Source organism: Chelonoidis abingdonii, chromosome 6 (assembly GCF_003597395.2).
Source record: "Chelonoidis abingdonii isolate Lonesome George chromosome 6, CheloAbing_2.0, whole genome shotgun sequence".
NCBI lineage: Eukaryota > Metazoa > Chordata > Testudines > Testudinidae > Chelonoidis > Chelonoidis abingdonii.
The window spans coordinates 44,613,010-44,628,367 of NC_133774.1; positions in this window are offsets into that span (position 1 = coordinate 44,613,010).

Here is a 15,358-nt window from a genome sequence, read left to right on the forward strand (position 1 = left end):
GTGTACCAGGCACTAATTCCTGGTTGGTGGCAGCCTATCAGATCTAAGCTAGTAATTAAGCTTAGAGGGGTTCATGCTAGCTTCTCAGGTTATGAACGCTAAGGTTCAAATCTGAGTAGGAAGCTATGACAGCCCCAACCCCCGGCATCCTCCCCCCACACATTCCAAACTCCTCATGGCCATTCCTCTGCCTATGAGCAGCAGGGACATGCCGCTTCAGGGGAGCCACGCAGAGCCAGGTAGGGAGCCTGCCGGCCCTGTGCCAACTGGACTATAAACCAGACTTTCAATGAAGATTAGAAATGCTGGTTTGTAGAGCTTTCCGGCTGGTACAAGGCCGGATAACACAGCTTTCACTGTACCATGCAGGTCTTGCTGTCCTGAGGCTTAGTTCAACAATAGGTAAGATCTGCACTCAAAAGCTTTGCCTGAACACACTGATAGAAAGGAGAGTTAGAGAATGGTGTTGCTGCTACAACTGTTAATATTGTAGTAGCTGCTACAACTGGTTAATATTATCCTTTTGTATTGCAATAGTGCCTAGAAGCACCAGGCATGACCAGGACCTCATTGTGCTAGGTGCTGTACGTACACAGAACAAAAAGAGGGTGTGTTCCCCAAAGAACTTACAATCTGAATATAAGATGAGACAACAGGAAGATGCAGATAGACAGAGAGGGAAGCACAAGGAAGAAATGATACAGGCTGCCTGGATTCTGCTAACTTTTATTTCTATGGTCTAGATCCTGATGGTTGCGCACAACAAAAATATGTTGCTAGACTTCTGTGAACGTGTCACATGTGGTTAACAGTCTCCAAATCCTTTTTTTGTGCTCACCTTTTGCCTATGTCTGCCATAATCATAGGTTTTTCTCATGAAGAAGGAAGGGCTGCAAAATCCCTTTTCCAGGGTCAGGAGATCATGTATGCTGTCACAATTGTACATGCGTTGGCTGGCCAAAATACTGACTCACCAGTGATTGATTCAGGGCTGCCCAGAGGATTCAGGGGACCGGGGATCTTTGGCGGTGGGGGCTGGGGCCTGCTGCTGAATTGCCGCCGAAGACTCAGCACTTTGGCAGTGAGTCCCGGGGTGGAAGGACCCCCTGCCATGGGTCTTCGGGGCACTTTGGTGGCGGGTCCCAGAATGGAAGACCCCCTGCTGCTGAATTGCCGCCAAAGACCCAGAGCGGAAGAAGCTCTGGGGGCCTGGGCCCGCAAGAGTTTTCCGGGGGCACCCAGAGAGAGTGAAGGACCCCACTCCAGGGCCCCTGAAAAACTCGGGACCCCTGCAGGGCCTGGGGCCTAGGGCAAATTGCCCCACTTGACCCCCACCTCTGGGCAGCCCTGGATTGATTAATCCGTAACTAAGATTAAAAATAGTTAGTTAGCATGTAAGTATCAGAGGGGTAGCTGTGTTAGTCTGGATCTGTAAAAGCAGCAAAGAATCCTGTGGCACCTTATAGACTAACAGACGTTTTGAAGCATGCACTTTCATGGGTGAATACCCACTTGATCAGATGCATGTGGAAATTTCCACTACATGCCTCTGACAAAGTGGATATTCACCCACGAAAGCTTCATGCTCCAAAACGTCTGTTAGTTTATAAGGTGCCACAGGATTCTTTGCTGCTTTAGCATGTAAGTGAGACTCATGAATATACTGCCAGTACTGAGTATGTTTTTGAATGTCATCTTGACTGCCACATTATGGATTTATATTACCTGGACCTCTGGAACATTCATTTCTTCAGTGCTATATCTGTTAAATCCTTTTTATAATGCTTCAGTGTACGTAGAACACAGAACTAAATATACAAAGGGGATGCACTAGGTGCCACTTTTTTGTTTAGGAACTGTAGCTGATTCATCAAATGTCACGTGTGCTTGGATTGTTGCTACCCTACTGGGATAAATGCTTGGCTTGTGCTTAGCTTCTGCCTGCAGTCTGATTCATACAGGCAGGCCTTGCATGCATGTGGAGGGCTTTTTATGCATGCAAGCATCCATTGATGTGAATCCAATGACAAACTCAAGTCCTAATGAGTAGCCAGTTGGATGTGATAGTTTGTGTTAATTGGAGCTGGGAGGAAAATAAAGAATTTTATTCACTGTTTACTCAGGTTTTTAGGACTCCGAAAGGATTTATCACTTACTGCAGGATTGTACTGATATAAAATTATTACAAAATTCACAGCAAATTTCCCCAGGATGGTCTAATCCTGTTTTTCTTATTGTGAAACTCTATTTTGTTTACTAATAGGCCTAGTTAATGACTGCAAACTCCATTCCACGCACCTTTTCAGTTACCCTCAACACAGAAGGCTCCCCATTAAATAGGTCGTCTCCTACCAAAAAGAAAATCAGTCCTCTGAAATAGCACTATTACAAAAGAGATTTTCAATGAAACATGTAATTTCCTCTCTTTTTACCCCTAAGCCAAAATAAACACCAAAAATATCTCCTCCTCAACTCAGACTAGTAGGAAAAAATGGGGGTATCAGAGCAGCGGCACGACCTCATCACAGTGCTGAGAATTTAGAGAATTACAGTGTAAGTGGTTCATTAGTTTTCATATCTCCCCTATATACGAAGTACAGACCAAAGCTGAAAATATCTGTCCAATATGCAGAACTACAGATATGCATTTCACCTTTAAATGCTGTGGAATATATATCATCAGCTTATTGTTTATATCATAAATAGAAACAACAATTTTCCTAACACATGAGGAGAGCACAGTACAGATTATTATGGTGTCTAGATTGCATCTGGAGAGAAACAACTGACAGCAGGAGGTTCCAAAGGGTATGGTAAAGCAGCTCTCCACAGCCCTCTGTCTGACTCCGTCTTAACTCTCCTGCTCTTTGCTTATCACCCACCCCCGGGTATCCCTGGTGTGTAAGTTAAATCCACTTGGAGCTCATTAAAAAACTGAAAAAAATATTGTGACCAATCTTTCAATTTTGTGTGTTTGTGCCACAATTTTTAAAAAATTAGCCAAAAATTAAAATTCAGAAAACATCAACCAGCTGTAGACACTGACGCCACTGTCTCTCTAGAAATATATTTAATACCACTGCAATATCATTTGGTATTTGATTTTCTATCTTTATCTTTACTGCCTTCCATCAGCATTAACTTCCTTTTTGTGTCTTCTGGCTACTGTTAGTGTGAGAACAATCTTCTCAGTAGCTCCTGCCATCTGTAACTGCCTTCCTGTGTGTGTCTCTGCATCACTGCTTTTCCGTCTCATTTCAAATCGGAGTCATTGTTATTAATTTTATTTTTATTACAGTAGTGCCTGGAGGCCTTAACTACAAGCAGGGCCCCACTGTGCGAGGCACTGTACAAACATATAGTAAGAGATGGAAGGGTTTACACTCTAAATGGATGAGACAGACAAAGGGTGGGAGAATGGAAATGTTATCCTCATTTTACAGCTGGAGAACTACAGCCCAGAGGAAAATACGTGACTAACCCAAGGTTGCACAGGATGTGACAGAGGGATGAATTGAATCCAGATGTCAGTTCAGTGTCTGAACCACAAGGCCATCCTTCCTCTCTCTCAAAGGAGTTCTCTTTTATTCCTCACCTATATATCTCTTTTTTCTCTTCCTCTTATTTGTTAATGTTGATGCTTTATCTAGGCTGTAGCTGTATTTTTGACCTCTGTAAAGTATTTTGGGATGCAGTTTGTATGAGTGATGAGATACCATTAACAACACTATTGTAATTACAGGGCAACTGTAACCTCTACCCTTATGGTAAATACATTCAGGTGTTTCATGCATTTACCAGACACCATCCCCTCATGCAGCCAGAATCTACCCATTGGCCAATACAAGACACTGTCTTGTCTAAGTGTTCTTGCATTGCTCATAAGACTCTATATGTGTCTGCAAATGCAAAGAAGCATGCTAAAGGAGAACAGCATTCCTGTGAGAAGGGTGGAACTTGTAGGCTGTCCCACTAAGAAGGCCAAATATCTTTTAAGCAGGAAGTCATTACAGATGAGCTGCATGGGTGAATGCCATGTTGTTGTAGCCTTCTTGGTCCCATGGTGTTAGAGAGACAAGGTGGGTGAGGTAATATCTTTTATTGGATCACATTGCAAACCATTTGGGATATCATCAAACAATTACACCCATACCTGATGGGCACCACAGCCTGAAAGAAATTCCAGAACCCTCTCTTCTGGCCTTCAAATCACCTCCCACCTTCTCTAAGCCCATCATCAGAAGCAAGCTGTCCACCAACCAGGACCCATCAACTCAAAGCGGCACCAAACCCTGCCAGAATAACAGATGCAAATCCTACAGCTGTATCTCCACTGCTCCAATGATCAATTCCTCCCACAACACACCATTCAGCATCCGTGGATCCTACACGTGGATATCACAACATGTGATGTGCTTCATCTAGTTCACTAAATGACCTAATAACAATTATGTGGATGAAACCAGACCATCACTATACTCTCAAATGAACTCACAGAGGAAAATGATAAAAGACAAGAACATCATATCACCCATGAGCAAAAAGTTTTCACAAAACAATCACTCCATCAAACCTCTCAGTCCTCATCCTCAAAGGAAACCTGCACAACACCTTCAAAAGATGAGCCTGGGAGCTTAGATTCATAACTATGGCAGACACTAAAAATCATGGTCTTAATAAAGAAACTGGATTTATGGTTTATTATAACAATCTTTAGGTTTCCCCCATTTTTGTTCTATGAATATAGAGGTGTTAACTGGCCACTTCACCTTGACTGGTCTCTTAGAAAATGTATTAACTACTTATGCTAAACAATCTGTTTCTCTTTGTATTTGGGAGCTGTGACATTCAGTACCTTTCCCAGACCTGAAGAAGAGCTTTGTGTAACTTGAGAGCTTGTTTCTGTCACCAGCAGAAGTTGGGCCAATAAAAAATATTACCTCACCCACTTTGTCAGTCTCGCAGTATAACTGTCCATCCAGAAATGGCCCAAGGACCAGGCTCATCCTTATGCCTGGTCTACACTTAAAACTTAGGTCAACCTAGTTACATTGCTCAGACCTGTGTAAAATGTCATACCCTGTGCAATGTAGTTATGTTGACCTAACCCTCACTGTAGATTCTTTCATTACCCTAGCTACAACCTTTTGAAGAGGTGAATTTACTACAGCCATGGAAGAAATCCTTCTGTCACTGTAGTAAATGTCTACACTACTGCGCTACAGCAGTGTGGCTGCAGGTGTGCTGCAGTAGCGCTTATAGTGTAGAAATAGCCTCAGCTGGCCTTTAGCATTTTACTATTGGCCTTCCTTTACTCGCTAGATGAAAAGAAGAGAGTTCTATAGGGGTCATTTTTGCTTAAATTATAAGATATCTCAGCAAAACTTTCCATGAAAATAGGCTTGTTGCCAAGCTTGTAATAAAGTGAAAATTAATTCTGAATAGTATTTAATTTTGCAAAGCACATCTCTGACATGATGACCTTAGACAGAGGCTGAAAGTGCCATGCCATTCTAAACCCTGCTTTTCACTACTTCAGAAAATTTCCTGCCAGGTTGAAATTTCTCATGTGTCATTTCAGGCAAAGGTGTATTGGGAATGTCTTACATTCTTTTTATTCCATTCTACCCCCTCCTCCTCTTCTTGTTGTTATTTCTCTTACCAAAGCACCTAGAAGCCCCACTCATGAACCAGGACGCCATTGTGCTAGACACTGTACAAACACAGTATGAAAGTATGGCGCATACACCAGAGAATTTACAAACTAAATATAAGTCAAGTGACAATAGATGGATATGGACAGACGGGTGGAGTAGTATAAGGAAACAATAAAATAATATTGGTCAGTATGACCAGCAGCAGTGTCAGCACACCAGCCAAGAGTTTTGGCTTTGTGAAGAGATAGGAAAGTCTGTGTCTTAGGTTCAAGGCCCCAGAGAGTGGTCTAATGCCCAAGTGACAGGCAGGATGGTGGTTTTATTCACAACAATCAATAAAGAAGGTTGTGAGAAGAGTTTGGAATGAAAGATTAAGAGCCCTGTTTTAGTAATCTTGAGCTTAAGTGTGTAGTTATGGCTAGCCATCCATGTGGGAATATAAGAGAGACAGGCTGAGATTTTGGTTAGCCAAGAGTCCTGTTTCTAAATTAGGAAAAGGCAAATTGGCTTGGATATAAATTGAGCCGACTCTGTGTCCAAACCTCCATAAGAACCCACACCAAATGGTAACATTTGTCTTTTCCTGTTTTGTGCACCTTTCCACTTCCCCAGTTTATGTGGGAGAGGAGGACCAAGTAATTAGACAACAGGATGCCCAGAGAAACGGGGAGAAGAGAATCAGGTAGTTGGGCAGCATTAGGGTGACCAATCAGCTGGACAGAAGTACAGAAAAGCAAAGTAGAAGGGGACCAGTTTTTAGAGAAGCACATGCAGGCCTTTGGAAAAGAGAGAGAACCGACAGATGGAAGAGGGAGATGAAATGAAGAGTAAAAGAAGACAGGATGAAATAACTTTCCTCAGGAAAGTACCAAGTACTTATCACGTTAAAGGCATTGAAAATACAGAAATATTATACCTTGACATATAAGCAGTCACTGTATTTCCACAAGGATGCATGTGATTGTGAATAGGAGGGGAGCTGGTCCACACTGTGATAGACAGTCAGAACTACTGTGTTCTGTGGAATTCTGGGGAAAAAATAACAGTGAAGGCTGTAAAGATGTAATACTATGCTTGTTGATGGCAATGGGAGTTTAAGCTCTAAATGAAGTCAATAGCCAAACCCTATGCAACTCCATTGTCTGTAATGAGCTGCAAGTGAGGGCATAATTTGACTCCTTGGCTACAGAATAAGGAAGCCTTGAGATGCTTGAGATGTTTAAAATTAGACTGGATAAATCTCTCTAAACTATGCCATAAGGAATAATGCTGCATTTACTGCGTTATCTAACATTGGAGAACTTGTGGCCCTCTGTAAGTCAATGCGAGTTTCCCACTGACTGCAATGGGGCCAGAACTTCACCCTAAGTTTTTTTCACCTCTGACTTCTGTGGTTATACAGCCTGACTCTTGTCTCTTTTACACTGGTGTAAAGCCATTGGTTTTGATGGAATTCTGATTTATACCACTGCACTTGGAAGGAAAATTAGGGAGCAAAACATAATGAGTTCCACTGGAATCTTGATATCATCTTAGCTGATATCATCCAGTTATACGGGCAGGTCACACCGCATGTTCTTTCCCAATTTATTTTTAATTCATCAGAAACATGCAGGACAATTTTCTAAAATTAAACAGTAGAAACAGAATAAAAGTGCTGGGCAGCTGAAAGAAGAGGAAGAGAAAAAATAGGTTAAGGTTTCTTAAACCCTGATCGCTATAATAAAAATGTTAAGAGCCTCTTCCCTTGTAATTATACTCCTGCAGGATTAAACTGGTTTTACTACCAAGACTTCTATTGCTGTTAGTGCCTGATTTCCAGTACTATGAAGGTTGCAATGTCCTGTTTCTGGTAGTAGGAGATGTGTCTCAGATGCCATACTAGACAACTGTTAATGAGGCAGGATGTTTGTTCATTAGACAGTAATACTTTAATTATTGTAAAAAGAAGGCTGATGGTCTGAGTCCCCTTCCTTACTGTTATTGCCTTATTTACAAGCTGACACAAGGACAACCTACGTAAAGTTTACACATATAACATTTTTATGGGATTCATCACACACCATCTGTACAGAATTACAGACTGTTCCAATTTTCTAATGGTAAAGAAAACTGGTACATCATGCAGAGGCTATAAACCTTTACAAGCAGAAGCTGAACTCGAATACCAGTACTTCTTTTCCATTCATCACGTTCCCAACAGTGAAACAAGTTGTAAAAACCAACCAGGATGGCTAATATTATCTACATATAAACATGCTGCTATCTAAGAAAATTTAGACTCAGCTTGAAAAGAGGGAGTTAGAGCAGTTGACAGACCCTCTCTTCAGGGGCATTAACTAACTTTTTGCCATTTCAGTTTTTTAGTGGTAGCTTCAGAAGTAAAGGCTTCATTTTTATGTCACATGATGCTACATTTATTTATGGTAGTGTGCAAGGTCTTGAGGCAGGAGTTCCTTCCCATATGTGCAAATTATGTGTTCCTTTCAGGTTATAATTGGGGCCTTGGCTTCATCTTTGGAACACTATGTACTCTGCAACTTGTTTTTGTGTCTCAATTTTTCCATTTTATAGTGATAATAACTTGTTTAGGGCTTTTTTTATAGCCCAAGAAAAATAAGGATTGTATGAAAAGCTTCAGGTCTTTGATGATTTAATTATCCAACCAAAACCATGTTACTCTCATAAAGATTCACAGCATAACAAGTGTTTTGAAAATGCAGCTCGCTTAATTGGTAACCATTAGTAAGGTGGATCAGGGTGGCTTCTGCACATATCTCATCTTGAAGCAAAGTGTTTTAGACTGAAGTGGCAATCAAAGCCAAAAAAATAAATATAGCAAGACAAGGTTAAGGCTTTTATCCTTGTGGATTCTTTACATGGTAAGAAAAGGAAGGGACTTAGCATGCAACTCTGTGGAAATTTTAGCTAAAGTTACAGATCATCTAATAGAACAGTAAAGAAAACCCTTTGCAAAGTGGAAATACAGGGCCAGATCCAATGGAGCTATGTTGATTTGCACCAGCTGATGGTTGGTCCCATAACATAAAGATAACCCTATGAAAACTAAGGCCCAATTCTGAATATATCTGAAGTCAGTGGCTAAACTTCCACAGTCTTCAATGATAGCAAGATAACTTACAGTACAAGTTGCTTGAATATGTTTGCTGATTCATTTTTACAACCTCCCGCTCATTTGCTGAAAAACTACTCTTGTAGAATATTCAAATGCTTACTATTTACATTAAAAATAAATACAAATCATAATAAAAAACTGCCCAGCTGTGAATATTAGATATACTATAGCAATTTGGAAGATGAATCACTGAGACAACAGGTCACAGAATGCAGAAAATTGGAAATAAAAAAATAATGAAAGCAGATGTTGTGGGGGGTGAGGAAGCTTGTTTCTGTCTTCCAATGATCCATGGTCATTTATTATTAAGAAGATATTTGAAGTGCTAAATATAGAAAATAATTATCCATTGATAATTAAAACTTATTCTCAAAAAGATATACCAACTATTTTAACTATTTTGACCAGATACGCAGCTAGTAGCGATGCCAGTTTACAGCAGCTGAACACTCCGCACTTTTATCTGTAGGAGATGTTTCTTAAATTCGGAATTTGATTTTTTTTTTCCTAACTGTTGGTAAGAGTCACTGCATTATGTGACAAGGAAATATTTTGCACTCGTTGGGGGTCTCAAAGTGCGTTGTAAAGTTAAGCCTCACAACATCCCTGCCTTTAAATGTATGTGAGTATCTCTCTCTCTCTCTATTTAATATTGCAGCATTCTAAATTAATCAGCCAAAATACAGCAGATCCAGCAATAGTACCATTGGAAGTTGGATTGCTTTGCACCCTTCCTGTAACACATTTTTATAGGGGCTGTGAGATTGATAAAGAAATTGAGACACAGAGACGGTAAGTGACTTGACCAAAGTTATACAGTAGGTCTACAGCACATTGCAAAAATAGAACCCAGGGATGAGAACCTGGCCCCATCTAAGGCAGTAGTAAAACTCCCATTGATTTCACTGTGGCCAGGACCTCACCTCAGATCTCATGACTCTCTGACATATACTTTAATCACTAGTTTGAAGGATCCCAAACTTTTTCGTGGTGTAGATCACATGCTCACAGAGTCTCCTTGTCTCTCAGCTGAGCTCAGCTAACATCTCTGTGGCAGCTACATCAGTTGCTTACATGGTAAAATCGCATAAGGAAAGCATTTCATGTACTGTAGTTACCTTGTAATGTGATTTGGCAGCTGGAAACCTGGAGTTGAGCCAGTAGGATGTGACCAGCTAGTGTTCCATGGGGTAGTGGTGGTTCATGGACCACAGTTTGAGAACTACTGTACTAGACAACGATTCCTATCAAATGAGTGCCTCCAGAGTGAGCGATATGACACAGATATGGTGTGGTGGAACTCACTAACTCAGCAATGCCCAGTAAAGTAATTAGATGTCCAACAGTGTGCACAGAGGATTGCTGGTGATTTAGGGTTATTTAAACATAACATCTCTCACGGCATTATGATGGATATGGGTAGTTTTACAAGAGAAGGCATAATTAATTGTAAATGAACTCATGAACAAGCAGTAACCAATAAAAAGGAAGCTGAATTTTTCCATATTTTTCAATAAAATGACATTCACTTTTGAATTTACAGCCTCTTGGCTTATGGCTTTAACAATGATGACCATTTAATGACACTGTTGCCACAGTGCTTAGCGCTGCCTGGCATATCGGAAATGAGTAATAAGTACATCTGTCCTGTAGCCCTATGTAGAAATATAGTTTATTATGGTTAACAATTTGAAGTCATAACAAGATCAGTCACACACACTGTCCTAGATGATTAATGCTGAACTTTTACTCTTTGAGAGCTCTCTGGTGTTTTATAAGACATATTTCCTGAAGGGCACATCAGTCCCCTTTCATCAAACTTCAAGCCAGTTTTTGAGCACAGACAAATTTTGGGAATCCTGAAAGGAACTCTATCAGCTTTAATATCGTCATTGATCCTCCTGCACAGGGGCAGGGATCCTCCTGTAGCCAACTCAGCAGATTTGGGGGCAGCTTTGTGTCAGGCGAGTGGCATAAAGCTGCCCTAGTGCAATCTGGGATCCGGCCCAAAAGCTGAGTATGTTCTTCAGATCCCAAGCCCTGCTCTATCTCAAGTGCTTTGAACACCAAGAGCCAAATTCTGCTGACAGTTACACTAGTGTGTATAACACCATTGAAACCAAAGGAGTTACTCTGCATTTATGCTGGCGTAAATGCAACCAGGATGTAGTTCCCAAAATGCTATAGAGTTACCTTACCTGAGAATAGCAGATGGTTTATCTTCAGCAATATGAATGTTATGAATTTTTATTATGAAATAATAAAGCAGATACAGCAGTGCAACTTCAAAGTGGTTGTTCAGCCCATCCATCTGTAAATGGCAATAACTTCGCTCATTATTAAAAACCTAGATATTGCCTTGTCGCTATGTGTTAATTGTATAGATACACTCAGAGACGGGCCAACATTGGGCTGAGCCAGCACAGTTTAGAAATTCCCAAATGCACACTTGCCTATCTCCATCCTTATGCTCTACCCCAAGCCTTTTCCCTCTTGTCTGCAAGTCATGAGCCCCCACACCTCCTGTGCCCAATCAAGTTGCAGCCCCATTCCTATCATCCGCCCGCTCTGAGAGCCATCTCACAACTAATATACCTGTCCCTCAGTGCATTTAAGTACCACTCGGCACTTCCCAATTCCCCCTGCTCCCAGAGCAAATGCCAAACCACTCAGCGAATCCAGACTTGACCCAATCCCTTTCCCCATCATAATATATTAGTATGTATACATTGTGTATGCACTATGATTAAAGAGCAACTACATGATTACAGCTACCCAATAAATATTTGCATTGCACTCAATTATTATTTATTAAATGTGACACATCAAGAGGTGTTCTAAGTGGTTTTAGATGTCACCAATTCATAAAGAGCTAGAATCCCAACTCATCGGACCTAAGCGAGACCCGCTGGACGAGGGTATAATTTCACAGAAGTTGCATCTATTTATGTCCAGTGGGCAAAATTCAGCCTGTTTTGTTCAAGCGTCATCATTTTCAGACACGTAAAATAATCAAACAAAAAAATGAATCAGTAGCAATTTCTGGAAAATAATTACGTGGTACTCTAAGGGTATGTCTTCACTGAAATTAGACTGGCTGGGACTGGCTCATGCCAGCTGACTCGGCCTCGGGTTAAGGGGGATGTTTAATTGCAGGGTAGTCGTCTGGGCTTGGGCTGGAGCCTGAGCGCTGGGACCCTTCCCTGTTGCAGATCCTAGAGCCCAGTTGCCAGTCCAGCCCAAATGTCTACACTGCAGTGAAATAGCCCTTTAGCCTGAGTGCCACAAGCCTTAGACAGCTGGCATGGGCTAGCCACAGGTTTTTAATTGCAGTGTAGGCCTACCCTCAGGAATCATTGTGGAAGGAAATCTCCCCTGACCTAACAATTCCATTCCCCACCACCCTCGGGTTATTTTTCTTATTTACCAATGACATTAAATCCTTTTGGATTCTATAATGAAGACCATCTGGAGGCTTAGAAGGAAGGGGCAGCAAAAATCTGTATTGCTCTATCATGCTTACTTTTCTCAAGCAAAGCCACACCATAGTACATTGTCCTTCTGGACTACCACTTGCAAATAAAATATCAAAAAAAGATTATGTGGGTCAAGCAAGCCCAGAACCAATTTTTAGATGTTGTTGGGGGAGGTGAAAAGGGTTGGGGAATGGGCTCCTCAGTCCAAGTTTTTAACAAAGAAGTGCAATGTGGTGCACAGATGAAAGATCAAATAGATTATTTATGTCAAATTCTCTCCTTGGATAAGTGTGAGGCACTGCTGCTCACTTCAATGGAAAAACTCAAAGGAGGACAAAATAAGTCATCATACTAGACAAACTAAAAGCCAAACACACATGAGAGAAACGTGAAATGAACACAAAGGTGAGATGTGAGACTGTGCCCCTGAACCTTGGAAATCTTTCAACTTTGCACCCTAAAAAAGCCACAGGTGTTTACATCTTACAAGCAGAATGGTTGTATCTGTAAATAATTAAGGCTCAGAGATCCACATTACTATTTATTATATTATATTTAATATTTATTAGAGCTGGCCAGAAAACTAAAAACATTTTCCAGGAGAAATTTCAAATATTTTCCTCCTGTGAAATCTGGCCAGGGATCCTGCTTCCACAAAGTTTGATAAAGGAAGTAAGAAGGGGAGGAGTCTGTCAAGCTGGGGGAATATTTTTTTAACAGACTGCCCACTGGGCAAGTCTGTTTTTTAAACTTTTGTGCTTTCAAGAATTATTAATGTGCTGAAAAAGGGAGGTGATCCTCGCCACAAACTGCTGGTGCTAATTTGGAAGCAAATGGGAGTTATGCAAAGGTGTCTTTAAACTGAAATGTGGTTTGCAAGTCATTATGTGGACACAGAACGACAAGTTCAGGAGAACCCCTGCATTGATGTTTCTTTTATCCTTTTTTTCTTGGTTTGAAGCAGTTTTTCACTTCCCTTCCTGTCGTTACATGATATTGTTATTGCACAAGTGGAGTTTTGTGTTTAAAGTAACACAGAGAAAGTTTCCCAGGCAAAAAGTTGAAGTACGGGCTGTGTGACTAACAACTCTGAGTGCTTTGCAGGAGCAAGAAAGCATTTGAAAGGTTTAAAAGTTGAGCCAGTTTACAAGCTCCTGGGATGGAGTTTTACAAGTTTGTTACATTGATCACTTGACTGAGATAAAGGAGAATACATCAAAGGGAAGCTGCTACAGTAATTGGAAGTATAAAATGCATGCTTTGAACAGAATTGTCCAACAGAAATATCATGGTCCCTAGTCTCCAGAATAATCCAGCAACTTTGTGCCACTGGAGCAATGTAGAGTAGGCCTGAACCCAGCAGCCTGATCCACCACAGGATTCCCTCTGCCTAGGAGATCCCTATGTCCAATGGAGATGTGTCCAGGTTAAGAAGCTGGGTCCAGAACTGGATCTGAATTTGAACTTCTTCTTTGTTTGTGGGTATTTGGATTCGTAGTTCTAGTTCAGCCCATTATAGAGATTGGTCTTTGTCATGAAGTTTGGATCTGGATCTGAGTGTCCCCAAAGTTCAATGTCCAGTGTTCTGATTTCCGACCATCAGTAATTTCTAAAGAACATGTTGGACCTCATTTTTCTCTCACGCTGGTGTAAATTAGAACTCATTCCACTGAAGAAATGGAGTGACTCTGATGTACAAGTAGTGCAAATGACTGAAGAATCAGCCTCTATATTTGCTGAAGTATTATAATATGGATAGAATGTACACTTCAAGGAACTCTGCTCCCTTATGCTTGCCAAGAACCCCCCCTTTCTCACACTGTTGTCCTGTGTTTTGTCTAGCCTTTGTCTGCCTTGCCATATTTGACAGGGAACACGTCTTATCAAGTGCTGTGCAAATTTACAGCACCATATAAATCTTTTGCAAAAATTATAGTGTAAAACATTGTCAACTACAGTCAAATGTGTGGAAAATTCTTTGCTCACTTCTTACTAACTAATTATTGCCATTAGTTTCTAATTATGTGTATAGGCCATTTCTTTGTACATATTTTATTATAAATGCTATTCTTAAAGGTGGAGTTAGGAAAAACAGCAATTCACTGCAGACCTATTACTTTATCTGAGCAGCAGAAAGCTTTTTTCGGTTATGTCATTTCCTTCAGGCAGACAGAAAGTCAGGCTTACCCTTTGGGCTGCGTATTAGTGGAACAAATATTGACATTTCTGTAACTCACTCTGAGTTGACAGATTTTGCTTTTGAAGAATCTTTCTGTAGAGATGAATATACAACTTTCTTCTCCAAACAGGCCGCCTCTCAAATGTGGAAATCTGCCACACCAATAGCTGCTTAATATTTGATTTATGTATTGAAATACATAAATACATGCATAGGCATCCATTCTATGTTCTGGGCACGTAGACTAGAAATGAAAACACACAATATAGCATAAAGGACTGCTCATTATTATTTACTAGAACTCTGACCTTCAGTTCCTCACTAGCCTGAGATGGTTCACATTTTTTAATTGAGCGGTTCCTAGACCTTGTCTTCTGTACAGAGGGCCTTTTCACCACAGCCTTGTGTTGTCACTTCCTAAATGGGTGTGAAATGCTGCCAAATCAGCACAGTAGCTTTTTGCATTTACATTGCAGTTGTAGATGATGACACAAGGTGCAATGCAATGGAAAATCAAGCCAAATAAGTCAAGTTAAATTCGTTTGCAAATCTAAAGTGCGGCCACGCATTCCTTCCCCCTTATTGCTGCAGTTCCTATCAAGAGTTCCTCCTTACAATGTATTTCAAGTAAGCTGATTTAAAAAGTCATTGAAAAAGTGATAAAATATCTCCATGGCTGGAATCCGATTATAAAGACAGTCCCATTCTTCATTCGCCATCTTGCTATGTTAATAGAGCAGCTGCTGCTACCACTGTCTTCTAATCTATCTCTGATCATTTTAGCTTAGGCTTTGTCTTCACCGTAAAAATAGCTTTCTTCATATAAAATCCTAGTGGAGGCAAGGCACAGGTAGTTTTTAACCTCGATGTAGCTAGTTGTGGTCAACCCTCTGTCCCCATGTGGGGCTTA